Below are 15,691 nucleotides of genomic sequence, written 5' to 3'. Positions count from 1 at the left end.
TAATTTTAAGAAAACTAAATGAATATCTCCTCCTAAACAGGAGATTGAAGAACCACTGTCAAGTAGTGCTTTATAAAAATTATTTCCAATAAAGATATCCGCAAAAGGTCGATTATCCCTTTCAAGCTCGGAATCCTTCGGCGGCGGTACCTCCACCTCAGAACTCGAGCCCGAAAGAAACTGTCTAACCAAACGGAGCCAACTCTGCCACTCGCATTTCCTCTGCGCAAAGGAAGGCGCGTGAACAGAGCGACTCACATTTAGTTTTTTGATTCTCTATATTTTAAAGAAGCAACCCTAGGTTTAGAGTTGTTGTGACTCTTCTTCCTACATTCCGATAGTAGATGCCCCCTTAATTTACAAAAAGAACAATAAATATTGTTCCCTGAGGAATTTGATTCAGTATGACACATCTCCTTTTCTCTATTGTCATTGGAAGTTGGTTTTTTCGAATGATGTTTATAAAAAACCCGAGAATTATTATTGTTATTAGAATAATTGGCATTATATTGTTTATTATTATTATTATTATTTTGTTTATAATTATAATCCGTTGAACGATTAGTGTGGGTACCACGATAAGAAGGGTTATGATTGAAACTGAAATTATTATTACCCCGTGAATTGGTATAATAATTTTTTGTATTATCTTTAAGTTGAGTATTGTTAAAAGAAGAAAAAGATTTATTTTCCCTTAAATTAGACGTTGAATAAGACTCTAACTTATTTGTAGCTTCGGTTAATTCTGAAAAAGAATTGAAGTCCCGAGACGCAAGAAGGTTGATATAAGTAGGTAATAATGCCGTCATACATAATTGTAATAGTTCAGAGGTAGGTAATTTGGCATCAAGCATGTTGTTGTGCTTCTGCATTCTCAACGTAAATTCGAAAGCAGACATACCGGCAGGTTGTTTCATAGAGAAAAGTTGTGACTTTAATTCTATTTGTTTAATATTTGTTTCGAATTGTTTTATAAGTAATGTAGATAATTCAATCCAAGTTAATTCGGGAGTATAGATGGACCTAAACCATAATAAGGCCAAACCCTCTAAAATATCAGGAAAACATCTTATTAAGTCAACATGACTGACGTTCCTAGTTCTACATTTTTCTTCTATTTGAATTATAAAGTCCCTTACGCAACTATTTCCATCAAATTTAATCTTCCAATCATTAATAGTACTTAAGGATGAAGAAGAGGAAGGATGTGATTCGTTATATATTACTTTAGTATATTTTATGTAATTTGTCCCAAATTCGTTGTCATTGTCTGGGTTAACATTCCCCTCGTGATGCTCTAAAACTCTTGAAATCTTAATATTTTTGTTATGCCTTCTGGCCTGAGTTCGCATTTCCTCTAATGTACTGTCCGGTGTAATATTTCTGGATAAAAGGTCCGAAGACAATTCCTCCTTCGTTTTACCATTGATGTTATCTATTAAGGTCGACATCTTGAAAAGTTTAATTATAAAACCGCAAGTATTGAATACAAAATGATTATAAATTAGCTAATGACGATAGCTATGAATATATTGTACTCCCGCGAGGCAAATATATAATTAAATGCACTTATAAGCACTGTATAGTATTGGTTGCATAACATAATTATCGAAACTTTCAAAGTGTATTATTATTTTGACAGTTGTTGTCAAAATCGCGATGTTTGTTTACGCTTGACATTCCTAGCTGTCAAGTTGACACATAGTATTGTGTTGCCCGTAAAATAAAATAATATTGCCCGTAAAATAAAAATAAATTATAATAATGCGTACAAATCGTTATTTATGTTGGTTGCACTGATGGCACTTTAATAAGTTCGCACTGTTGACTGACATTTATGTACCTAATAACATTTATAGGTTATGTTTTATGTGAGACACGTCGAAACAAAACAAATACACATGATTACTAAAATGCTTGCAACTTCGACTCAAAATCAAATAATAAGAACAAATACGAACCAACCACGTTGATGCGCCATGTTATGAATAAGAATTTGACACAATGTTACGATACTTACTTAGCCCATAGATGCGTTAATAGGCTGTTATTGTGTGTGGTTTTTCTAAGTACATTATTGACTGTTAATATGAATGAATAGTGGGTGGCCAAGTTTGACTTTGTTGGTCTTTGAAGGCCAACGCGCCAGAGTCCCTTCCAGTGGTTGAACTGGAAAAGAGCTCGCCAAACCGACCTACCGACGGTAGAGCATAATTCTCCATTCAGGGCGGGGAAAAATATATCCCATCTACATGATGTTTGAAAGGAAGTTGCAAGGTTGTAGAATGAAAGTAATCTGGATAAACTTTGGACTGGCCGTAACAAATTATATTTGATAAATTTCACAGAGAAATACAAAAAAGGTGAAAACTTACCCCCATCGACCAGAACGTAGAATCTATCTACCCTGTCTAAAATAATAAGAACGTATTTAGTTATGAGGAACGAACACTGAGTGCCGCGAATGGCGGAGTAGATGAATCAGCCATGTAGCTAGAGGACGGCAGCATCAGGATGTGGCTGGCCGACGGCCCAGTGTGGTCCAGCCAGTAGGAGTAGACGGCATCAGAATGTGGCTGGCCTACGGCCCAGTGTGGTCCAGCCAAGAGGAGTAGACGGCATCAGAATGTGGCTGGCCTACGGCCCAGTGTGGTCCAGCCAAGAGGAGTAGACGGCATCAGAATGTGGCTGGCCTACGGCCCAGTGTGGTCCAGCCAAGAGGAGTAGACGGCATCAGAATGTGGCTGGCCTACGGCCCAGTGTGGTCCAGCCAAGAGGAGTAGACGGCATCAGAATGTGGCTGGCCTACGGCCCAGTGTGGTCCAGCCAAGAGGAGTAGACGGCATCAGAATGTGGCTGGCCTACGGCCCAGTGTGGTCCAGCCCTGAGTAGACGGTTAATCCGTAAGTTGCCCTTCCACGAAGGCAAGGTGGAACTTAATAATGCTCTGAATCAAAATGCACACGGCGAAAACAGATTATCGGCAGAAATAATCACCGATCGCTTGAATAAACTCGGATTACCACCATGGCCACGCATGGTAAAAACGTTTTCATTATTCACGCCACCCGGGGCGAATTCCACTCGCGGGAAATATGACTAGACTTCTAATCTCGAAGCACAAACTGAACATTTCGGTATTAATCGCAAATCCATGAAATAACTTTCGATTAGAGCCTCAGACCTCCAGAAATAATAATTGACCCCCCGACCGGACAGCCTGTCTCTCCTGTCACCGGCCGGGAAGTGCCACCATCTTGAATTTCTTCTCACTTCCTGTTAAAGTTCTAAGTTGCCAGAGCATAAACAATAGACAAGATAAATCACAGATTTGACAGGTTCTTACTTAGAGTGAAAATCGTATGTTATTTTCATAACAAAATTGAAAAAAAAAGAGAACGAAAAAAAAAAGAATAAGTCATTAGTATCCTCAAGCGACAAATACCACTGAACGACGCGTTCTAGTTTCAAATTTCTACAGTTTTTCATGAATTATACATTTCCTTTTAAGCCTACATAATATTTTTAAGTAGGTTTGTTCCATTTGGGAATAATCCCACTTTGAAACTGGTGGAAGCTGGGAAGTAAATCAATAAATAAATAAAGTGAATGCTTTGCACACGGAGAAATCCTGTTCAAAACGGGACAGCAGGCCGTTTCCTAATAAAATGTTAGTTCTTTCCGAATACACCGGAACACGTATTCCTGCACTTGCGTTTGCCCTGTTAATATGTATTGACAAAATGCGAAAATATAATGATTTTTATGAACACGTGTCTCAATGACGCTTTTACAATCGTTTTTACTAAAAGTTTAAAATGAATCATATCAATGCATTCGTTAATGGCCTGCGGTCCCGTTTTTAACAGTTTTACGAATAATTTGAATAGATTTTTTATACATTTACAATATTTATATATTAATGTAAGAGTATAACGGCCCATTACAATTAGTTAAAAATTAGTAACATTTTTTAAAGTTATCATTGGTAACTATAAGAAAAATTGAAGAAGTATCATATTTTCTTTGATCATCCCCAAAAAAATACTCAATAATCCTAAGGAGTGATTTGCCATTCTAACAAGCCAACTTATCCTCGCCTTGATTTACTTTATTTATTCCATTAATATTTATAAAAAGCATTGAAATATTCCCGCTGCAAAACCACTCAGGCCGCGCCGCACATAGATAGATTTTAATGATTTAGGCGGCCAAAATTATTTTTGGGGTTATTTTAGTTCTAAGTTCAATTAAAATAAAGAAAAGGTATATATTTATAAAAACATACATATATTTGTCAGGTTATAAAGAACAGTAATATATAATAGAGCTAAATTCACTAAAAAATACAAATGAATGGAAACAGAATTTAACAAGTTTTCTTTAAATATAAAATTACATTAAAAATCGGTATCTTCAGGTCCAGATGTCTCTACTGACTCTGTATTTGGGTCACCAGGTAATAAAAGTTTAACCGTTTCAGGTAGAAATGCGTTACGTGAAGGTTTTCTTATTTGTCTCAAGCAACTAATGAAGGGATCTGAACTTAACAAAAGCCTATAATATACATCTAAGTTACATTCTTCTCTAGAAAACTTTCTGGCAAAGTTTAGCCGGTACGATCGGAAATGCTTGTTCCGGGCTTCTGCAGCTTCTTCCGATAGCTGTCCAATTGGAAGGAGCCCCGAACTTTTTATGATTTGGCTTCCATGTACCAATATCTTGTGCATAGTTGGCGTCATTGGGTGCCAACCATACTGTTCTACGTACAATTTTGCTGTGTCGTACGCATACTTATCATATTTTTCAGCATCAATTTTATGGCCACTAGAAATAGTTTCTAAAATAACCTTGAATCTGTAAATCAGTTCAAAGTTAATACCTGTGATGGCTGAAGCCAATTCGGGGTTTTCAAAAAACCTCCGGCTTGTGTTGCCATCATTGGTGTTGCCAAAGTTGGCCTTTGGCATGTCAATAAGCAAACTGGTTTCATTTCGAAACCTCTCCTGAATTTCCAACTTCTTTTGGGCTTCTAATGCCTTGTCTTCTTCGGTTTTTCTTTCCCTGTATTTTTTTACTGCCAGTTTATACGAAAGGTGTATAATGCTTTCGAAAATGCGGATCCGGGCGTGTAATACTGACAAGCCGAATTCCAAAGCTTGAGGGTTTACACTATTTTTATTCGATAGATCATTAAAGGTTTTCGAAGTAGCTCCACAGATGTAGCACTGGGATGTTGACTTTGTGTCTGTGGCTGCGTTACACACCTTTCCGTCAATCATAGTCATTTTGAGTTGGTGCCCAAACGAAAACTCCTCTTCATTCAACGTAACAACTGTTTTGTTCAGTTGCTTAATGGACTCCTGCACACATTTTATCTCTTCTTTAGTTATGTCCGTTGTTTCTTTTACAAATCGGAATCGAATCGGACGGCAAAACCTTGACGAAGAAGGAGTTGGATTCTGCCAAACAATTTTACTGCCTTCTTTTCCACAAACAATGCGCAAAGGTACAAAGGAACTCATAAAAATGTTGGCATCGGAATCAGTCTCATTATCGTAAATTTGTTTAAATTTGGATTGCTGAGAACCGTCACAACCCCATTTGCAGATTATCATTAACGACTTCCTTTCTTGCTCGTTAAGCCGGATTATCACATCTTCTAGGTATTTTGATAATCGTGTTACGGTTAGATCCATTAAGCACTGTAGATTACTTTCCGAGCAAGTAGCCGTAATTCTTAGGGATTCTTTCGGCGGATAGCACTCTTGTTTTGCTTTCAAAACAAGATCATAGCAAGGAAAATGTTGTGGATTTGTTGCCCTTACTATCTCATACTGTCGTCTCGTAACATCAGCTTCAACGAACATCTTAAGTGCTTGCAGAGGCGTCAATTGAGGTACCTCATCGTTGTTGGTAACTCTACTGTAGGCTTTTCTATATTTACTAGCCCGTGTTGGGGAGTTCGTAATATCTTTAAGCACTTTCGAGGCGTCCTATGTCCCGTTGTCTGCAACACAGATGTAGCAGCGTGAACAATAACTTCATCACCTGCGGAGGCCCTTATTCCTTCCGTTTTTCTTCTTTTACTACGCTCACTTAGTTCTCCAAAAGACTTGGGTGGTCGACCTTGCGAGGAGGCTGATTCAATGGGAATCTCGAATGTTCCCTCTAACCATGATTGGTTTATTTTCAGGAAAACATCTTGGTGTTTATTTGCTTTACCCATCGTTGCTTAATATGTGATTTTACATAAGAAAATCTTTTTTTAAAGTCTTCTTTAGCCTCTTTGTTGTGCCCATAGCGCATAAGGAGAAAATTCTCAAAATAGTCAATTTTTTCATTTAAAGTTGGTAAATTTTGACTCTGTAGTTGGTCAAATATGTATTGACGAGTCACTACTTTAGTACCCGAGGTAGTAGGTAGACCTGAAACAAATATAAAAACAATTTTAATACAAAATATCGCACACTCAATATTTCCTATATTTGACAAAGAGCCTTTCAAAAGGGCTTAGCTCAAAAAAGCGCGATTTTGCGCGGCTATTTCTTATGGAATTAGTTAGTTACATATATGCACTATATAGTATAATGAAAATTAATACAGGGACGGACTCATAAGTACATTAAAAAGGCACTCAAATTTAAATATATAAAAAAAAAAAAAAATTTGACAGAGTGATGTTTGTCGTTTTAAAAATGAATGACAGAGAATGTTAATTAATTTTTTCTGTAACGAAAACAAATTGTTCTTACCTGTATTATCGCAATCCATCACAGTTAAAAGGGAAATATTAGCTTGAAATGAATAATGCACGTTTGGAAAGTTATAAGTTTAGGAGAGCGCCGAGAGCCGACACGTACACACTTGTTTACTATCGAATTCCGACTGATCAAAGTCGACTCCCGCGCTTCCAAGGAGGGGGGAGGGGATGTTATATTGTACATAGAACTGTTGACTCGCCAATTAAATAGATACCTTACCATTATATTGATTTAAAAAAAAATACTTTTGGCCGTCTAAATCATTAAAATCTACGTATGTGCGCCGCCCCGTGAATTGCCAATACTTTACGTTTCTCCGTGGGGGAGAACATTCAACATTTCCTTACAAATACAAACATTTTATTTAATTTTCCTTGAGGTGGCGCCCTGCCGCAGCTCGCGGACAGAATAAATAATAATATTTACTTCTAAGGATGTTTGCTGAGATATAAAATCTATCGGCAGGACGTGTATTCCAACAATTTGGTTTTTAATAAAATACTTAATTTTGGTCAAGAAGTTCTCCTACAAGTATAATTAATTCCTACAAAAAAACTACTCTAGAGCTGTGAGATTAACAGTGTTTTTGTAAATCACTTTGTAAAGCTCCTTACCATTAAACAACGAATCAAAATAATAATAAAAAAACAAGGGACTTTATCTACATATTTAGGTATATGTGTTACAATCCTTACAACCAACTATCATAGGTAACTTTCAATACTACGCAACCAAACTTTTTAACAGTATGCCCATTACTTTGAAACAATTAATGACTACAAATACATCTACAAACTTTCTCAAAAAACATATGGTAGCCTGGATAAAAAATCAAAATATTCACTTTATTCAAAAGATTATAATTCCAAACCAAACATAACCAAAATATAATAAGTAAAATTAAATATTATACACGTTCTTCAAGAATTATCCAAAAATACATTCACTCACATATAAATGTGCGTTTTCATGTTTCAATATATGTATGTGAAAAAAAAAATAACTTTCTACTACAACACATACCTGTCACACTTAATCACAAACACGTTAACACCTCAGCATAGGTTCTCCTAGTGAGGTTTTCACGTAACATACAATATCACCCACACACAGTTTTACCTATATCAACCTATGTTCTTTATTTTTTATACCTTTTTTCTGTACTTTTTTCTCTGCACTACAATATAAACCACTGTAACCATTTGTAAAATGTGTATTCAAGAATAGACATAAATAAAAAATAACTAGTTGCTTACTATGTTACTTACTATGCTTCAAATTTTATTCATTCTTTTTTTACATTAACTCCACATCGGAGGCCCTGAGGAAAATCTTTTCCATTGTGGCTTAAGTTTGAGGATACTGTGTGGAGAGAAAGGAAATTCTGTAAAAGGAAAAATATGCGTCGTGGGAGTCAGTCTGTCCAGGAGCGACGGAAGAATTCAATCCTTCCACAGCGATGCAAGGCGATGGGTCGGGAGGGTCCGTCAAAAGATTTCCATCAACCGGCCTCTCCCGATCTGGCACGCCACCCAGTTGGTGAGAATTGGACAAACCTCACTACAATGAACTCGGGTATCCTGCTAGGTAACCAAACGTTACAAACCACTTGTGGTGACCTATGGCAGGGGTGTTGATTCATTGTTTATTATAATACGCTACACTCCTGACACTCAAATAAAAGTCACAAATTACCTACCAGAAAAGTCTACACAGTTACCATTAAATATTACTTTGAAATCTCTGTAAAATTACAAAACCGTTCCATGTCGAGAATTCCGCTAATCAACCCCCACCCCTTACACCCTGTTCGGTGTCTTTGCGTTAAGTGGGTGTTTAAGCTTATTAAAATCACGCCGCCTTTAGGGAAAGGTCTTCTCCGACCCGCTTCCGTTTTGTCTTCAGAGGTCAGGGGTGTATCTGCGAATAATTGAAATTAACATTTTATTTGTGCAAGTATTTTTTCAACAAGTGTTGGTGTTTAATAAAGCTACCCAAATTAGTTCATTCGTTTGTTTCAAGTGTAACTACATTCAAATTCTAAAACCCGCTCTTTAATGAGATGGATGCATAGATCTCTGAATTGTTTATATGGTTCGTTAAATTTAACATCACAACGCCGAGACCTGACAGCGCCCATAAACGAACTTATTCATTGCTAATATATATTTGCCCTACTCGAGAATCAAACCTGTAAACTACTGACTCAAAAATGATTTTTTTTTTTTAATTTGAAATTTTTTTTCATCAATCCTGTACGCATTTCGTCTGTTTATTAATTTGTTTGAGCGTTCCGTTTCCTTTTTAGATAATCAACTGGATCCGCTTTTTTATTCAAGCAAGTCTTAGTTTGACTAATTATTTACAAATCTTATGATTTTAGGGGAAATTTTGTTTTGATTTATTTAAAAAGAGAAAATTTAAAAAAAAAATTTTTTTGACGTGAGGCTTAAATACGTTAAGTATGCCAATATACATCGCTTTATTTTAGGGATGATAATTGCACGGGTCTACAAATCACCATAATATTACGCAATATTTATCTCGTTCATATGCCGTAGAAAAAACTTATTTCTAAAAAAAATAAAAAAGGGCCAAATTTGATTAGGTATTATAATTGCTTAAATCTATGAAAATTATGAACACATCATAATATAATCAATAAAGAGCATCTTCAAAAGTGTTCCAAGAAATTGACAATTTAATTTTCTCGCACCCCTTCCAGCAGTAACGAGTAGGTACAGCGACTATCTATTTTCTTGCTGCAAAATAAAATCAATGTGGAATATTTCCAGCGTGTCGATTTAATTTATTTCCCCGTCGCAGCTACACCCCTGAGGAAGTGGTGCCGGTTAACAAGCGCCAACCTTTCTTGAGACTTTATTCTTCTTCCCTTCCTTCTGAAGTAGCTGTTTTTTAGGGTGACCACCCTCCAGAGCGACCCTGAGAATTTCCAATTTATTTTTATTTAATTTTGTAATTTGCAACTAGATTTGACTGTTGCAAGAGAGAAGAATGTTTGGATCGATACCCATTGAACCAAGCATTTTACAATTCTTGGTGCGTACAATGTACGCACCAAGAATTGAAAGATGGTCGAGAGTGATTTTAGCTGCCACAGGGGACATATAAATATATTTCGACGGAAGATCGATCGCTTTGATAAGACGCTTCCTGGTGTTCTTATCTTGCGCAACTTGGCGGGCTTCATACTGCTACGTCACTAAAGTGTAATTAAATTTGATAAAAATTTACTTTAATTAATTTAATTAAAATTTATTTTAAATTGACTTTTAAGATCGTAAAAAACTAAACTTAAGCTAACTAAACATTTTTTGGTTCAATGCTTCAAGGTTCCTTACCAAGTAACTACAGGGGACCAATTCTCCAATCCAAACGGCTCACGTTCGCCGTAGAATTTCTTATTCTCAAGTCTCGTCGAAGGACGCCAAATATCAAAAGTCATTTCACTCAAGTAGCGGGAGGACCGAACTAATTGACACCGACTTGTCTTCGATGACTGTCAAAATCTTGACTATTGTATCCTAACTTAAGCAAGTAACGTATATACAAAATTGTTTTAAGATTCCGTGTAATATTTGATTTACTGGCAATGTTGGCTAAAATACATAATGAATAGCAATCTGAAGCAGCTGTTTTAAGATCAACAAGAATGTTTTGCCAGAGGGTCTATTCTTTTACTAATTTGACATTTGACATTTTGACTTCAGAAATTTTAGGCCTAACAAATCCTTAGTACGTCGGCTGGCAGTCATTTTTTCTCTGTTCATAACACCCCCATTATAATTTTCTATTCAACGTTCGACATTCAATAATATATTTGAATGAAACATTCGACTAGTTTCGTCGAGACGACGGTTAATTTTTCGTTCGTAGATGACGCACAACGAATAACTCTTGATTTTTATAGGAGAATTGAGCCCCAGGTAGGAATCGCACGTTTTGATTTGTACATACCGATAGTGGCACAGAGTTCAAATTCGTTGGTAATAATTTAGAACACCCGCCCACAGTTCCCCCTACTCATTAGTATTCTTACGATACAATAAAGCACTACACAATCAAGAATTTATTCTAAATGATACAACGTACCTAAGTAGACAGACATAGAAAATTAACAATAAAATTTACTGTGTAACAAGATAGCATACATTTTTGCGCCATATTTACTATCGGTATATCCAATTACCATAGTGTATGTGGGTACCTACCTTCTGCAAACATTATCATACATACTATCTAAAACACCAGGATATATTAAAAAAATACTTCATAAATAAAATAAAACAGTTCCATATTTTCATCGCACGAGGGACACCCTGAACATTGTGCCCCGTTTCCCTTTGGCTAATTTAGCAGGAAGGTCTCGCTAGGGGAAATAAGAAAAGTGAGGAAATCGAGGGAAAACGACACCGCGGTAAACAGGGATTACAACATTCACTTCGAGGACCTTTCACCCAACCAACTTAAGGGCTGGCTAATTGAAGAATACTTATTATTTACTTTATGTTCTTGTCGGATTTAATTATTTTAATGTACAATGGAAGTTCAGTACTTACTTATTTATGCATACCATGAATTATGAATCTAAAACAATTCTGATCAATAATTAACTACTTAAATGTTTTTTTTAAGTTATGTCACGCGATCTTTAGAGACTCAATATAGTAAGACTGACTCATTACGGTTGCGTTATACCTTTTTTCTTTAATTGAATACCTCACCGGCAGAAGGATCTATGTAGTACACTACGCATAAAATGATCTATAATCCCCTAGGTGGTGGACAATCACAAGGTTGATGATCCGATTCTCTGTAAGGAACCCGCTTGCACAGCGCGGATGTAAACTGAACACCCTAAAGCTTAAGTTTAGAACTTTCATCTATGGCAATTATAGCCCTAAAGAAAGGGAAAAACGGATATCCAATGTGAAAAAAATAGAATGATTATTAGAGAATGCTTAAGAGCAACCATTGAGAAGAATATGTTAGCAGAAAAGGTGTAATTAATAGTAAAATCGCTCATAAATTGGTTAGTGTAATAATGTTACATGTTATACATTCCAATTATGTACATTTTTTCTCACATTTTTTATAATAAATGTTTCTTGTTTATTTTCAGTATCGTATCTGTGATGAAAAATATTGTGAGGGGAAGCATTGCTCTTACATTACATGTTTGTAGTGGTGACCGGATAAATCATCAAAATGATAATTCATCACATCTTTAAAAAGTTATATAAAGTCATGGAAAATAATAAAACAAAAACTTTACTAACTGGGTTAAGTAGGTTAGGTTAGGTTAGGTTAGATTAGGCTTAAACTTTTTTTTTTCATCGTTTCTAATGACTTTATATCACTTTTTAAAGGTGTATTGAATTGTCGATGTGTTGATTTATCGTGGAACCGTTTGTAGCATATATATATTTTTTTAAGTTAAAGAAACTCATTGAAATTATTTGTTACATGCATTGAGGATTTTTCGACCACTATGCTAGGCACATGCCCGTGTTATGGTGGTCGATAAATGTTACATATGCGCCGTTATTCCACCATAAATGGTGGAAAATGCTAAAGCATATGTAAATGTTACGTATACGCCGTTATTCCACCATGTAGCATATGTAAGTGTAACATATACGTCGTCATTCCAGCATGTAGCATTTGCATATTTTTTTCTATGGACTAATGTTTTTTTTTTAATTGTTCTTGTATTCCAAAAACTTTTTTTTAAATTTTAAATTGAAAGTAAAACTGTATTTTGCCCCTCCTGAACTAATTTGACTTTTCATGTACATAAACCGTGCTCCCGGGAAGTTATTCAATAATTATTGTCGACCCATGGAATGTTTGTATGCACTAAGCTTGGGGCGAAAAATATTCAGAGTTACGCTGGCGGAGTGGTGAGCTCCTTTGCTTTGCTTTGGGCAAAGACTTTTACACGAAGAATTAAAATATGTAGATGTTATTCATTAATATATATTGTGCATTTGAACTCCACCAGTGGATAAGATACTCTCACTATCGAACTTATCCCATCAGCAAAATTCACCATTCAGAATTGAAACTCAAGAGTTCCAAGATATTGCTTATAAGTTGTGTTTAGTAACTAGATGTGTATAGCCAGGTACTTCTTTTTCTTTCGTTCCCCTCCCTAAAACTCTTCACAGATATTTGCTTCGTATTTGCCTCCCCCTCTCCGCCCCCGCTTACAGCCTTTTAGGTAAATACTTCAACAATATCTGACTCCATTCGACTCCATTCACACACAGGTAAGTTTATCATAACTCTATAGATCATAACCTGAATTATAAACACAATGGTGTGATGTGAGTATGAGTATGTACTGTTTTGCATACATATGCTGGGGACGAAAAAATTATGTGTCATGCTGAAAAAAAGATTTCCCAAAACTACGCATAATTCCTTGAAAATGAACTCTTTGAACGGAGCTGAACAATTATTCACAATAGTCTAAAAGTGTAACAAAAGGAACTTAATTGTATTAAATTTGACCCAATTCTCTACTGAATTAGTTTAAAATGTAACAAATCCAACCATGAAAAAAAACTGCTTTGCATGATATACTCTACAAAAGGCATTCGGAGAATTCTAAACAATGTAAACAATGTGTCTTCGGGTTGACTCTTTAGCGACCATGAAATGCTGTAAATGTACCACCTCCCAGCATGATACATTTCAACATAAAAGCTATCTTTTATACTTTAATGTCTTAGAAGCATTTAAAATATCTTTTTAGTGCACAAGAGAGCAATGTTCCCAAAAATAGTAGTAAAATTGACCAAAAATTTGGATGGTAAAAATTACCATCTGATTTAGATGAAAACTACACGACATTGGTCGATTACCCGACCTGAATATTTTTAATGTTTTTATTTGAAAATAATGCTAATAACACATCAAACAACCGCATATATTAAACTAGCTTACGTAAACCCGGCGTTGCTCGGGGTTTGTAAATTATTGGATAAACATCAACTTTTCTCTACTTTCTATAAATATAATATTTATAACCTTCCGTTAGAAATTCTCTAAATGATAGTGACAACCTTATCAAAATCAATTGCTTAGTTTAGAAGAACTAAACGCACAAACAGACAGACGCGGATAGGGACTTTATTTTATACTATTTAGAGATATACTGTGTACTTTTATTTAATGAGTGTGAAATAGACATTTAATTATGTTTAACTACAAATAGGTACCAATTACATAAAATAAGGAGGGCACAATATTTATGTGCGTATGTGGGGATTAATCGCGTAATAAACCAAAAAGGTTCTGTATATTATTGTTTACAAAAATAATTCTGCCATTGTTTCTCTTCCGCTAATTCCAAGACTGTAAAAGCTCCCAAATAAATATTTTCTTGGCGTCCTTAATTTAACGATCTAACGGAAAAAAATCAACGAACATTATGGAATTTGGGTAAGTGTGCCAAGGATGTACCAAGAGTATTGTGGGGCCTTGAACAGAACTCCCGCATGGTAGCCTTTGTCTAAACTCCTGCAGGGTTGTACTGATTGTATATTGTCCTTCCAAAATATACTATATCCCGCTGCTGTTAACAAACAGGCTGTCTACTTTGTATCAGATATAAGTTATCAAGAACTTCAAGATATATAAATATTTTTGTGAAATTAATTTCACAAATAAAATTAAAGATATAAAATATGTCAACCCAACCTAGTAGGAATTTAATATTTAACAACACCTTTCACATTAAAATTAAGTTGGTGGTTTTCAGGTGAAAAAATCACTAAACAATAATTGTTGAATAAAATACTAATATTTAATAAATTATTGGGCGGTTAATAATAAGCCGACGTAGCACAGTAGCTTAGTGCATCTATCCGGCAATCAGAAGTGTGCGGGTTCAATTCCCGTCGGCGGCATTTGTTTTTTCTCGGAAGTTTTTTTTAAATTTATATTTTTGTTTCAGGCTAATAATTATTGCTTATAATAATTTCTTGTCCCTTGTGCTTGGCATGAAAAGCTTGACTTGTAAACGTTAGTTGATCTTTAATAAAAAAATGAATTTAATTAATTAATTCTCTCCAAAGATATGGTTTACTTTGTATTATTTTGAGTCATAAGCAAAACTACAGCTCATTGTAGTTATTACGTGACTTAACATCAATCTTAACACAAAGTACGACCTCCTCCAGAAAATCCATTTTACGTACAACATAAAACATATAAATAACAACGTAAAACATATAAATAACAACGTAAAACATATAAATAATAATTGCTTTCAGCTGTCCTCTGTTTTCTGATTGTTATTGGATTTGGCCCTTTTTATTATTTTTCAAGAACCTTTTTTTAGGACGTGAAGGGAAAAGTAAAAATGATTTGACCAAAAGGACAAAATATTACCAATAGTTCAGTGTTTCTTTCTCTTCGGTTTATAATTTATCTATCTGAAATATGGGAACATTCTGTGTTGTGTGATTTAATTACGCTACATAAATATTTGCAAATCTGTCTGAAATATGTAAACATTTTGTGTTGTGTGATTTAATTACGTAACATAAATGTTTGCAAATCTATCAGAAAAATGGGAACATTCTGGGTTGTGTGATTTAATTACGCAACATAAATGTTTGCAAATATTTCTAAAATATGGGAACATTATGGGTTGTGTGATTCAATTACGCAACATAAATATTTGCAAATCTATCTAAAAGGTTGGAACATTCTGTGTTGTGTGATTTGAATTTTGTATTTGTTTATTCATTTTAAAGATGTACCACTGTAGCTTAAATCTTTAGGAAAAAATAATGCCTTAATAGATAAGGAGTAGAGTAGTTATAAATAGTTTTGAATAAAAATAAAATTAGTATTCACTATTTAGTATTTTAACATCATCAATGTCATTAAAT

The sequence above is a fragment of the Hesperophylax consimilis genome, chromosome 1 (assembly GCF_061612785.1).
Source record: "Hesperophylax consimilis isolate HC1 chromosome 1, BYU_Hcon_1.0, whole genome shotgun sequence".
NCBI classification, from domain to species: domain Eukaryota; kingdom Metazoa; phylum Arthropoda; class Insecta; order Trichoptera; family Limnephilidae; genus Hesperophylax; species Hesperophylax consimilis.
The sequence above is the reverse complement of the archived record's forward strand: the minus strand, read 5'-3'. Positions refer to the sequence as shown.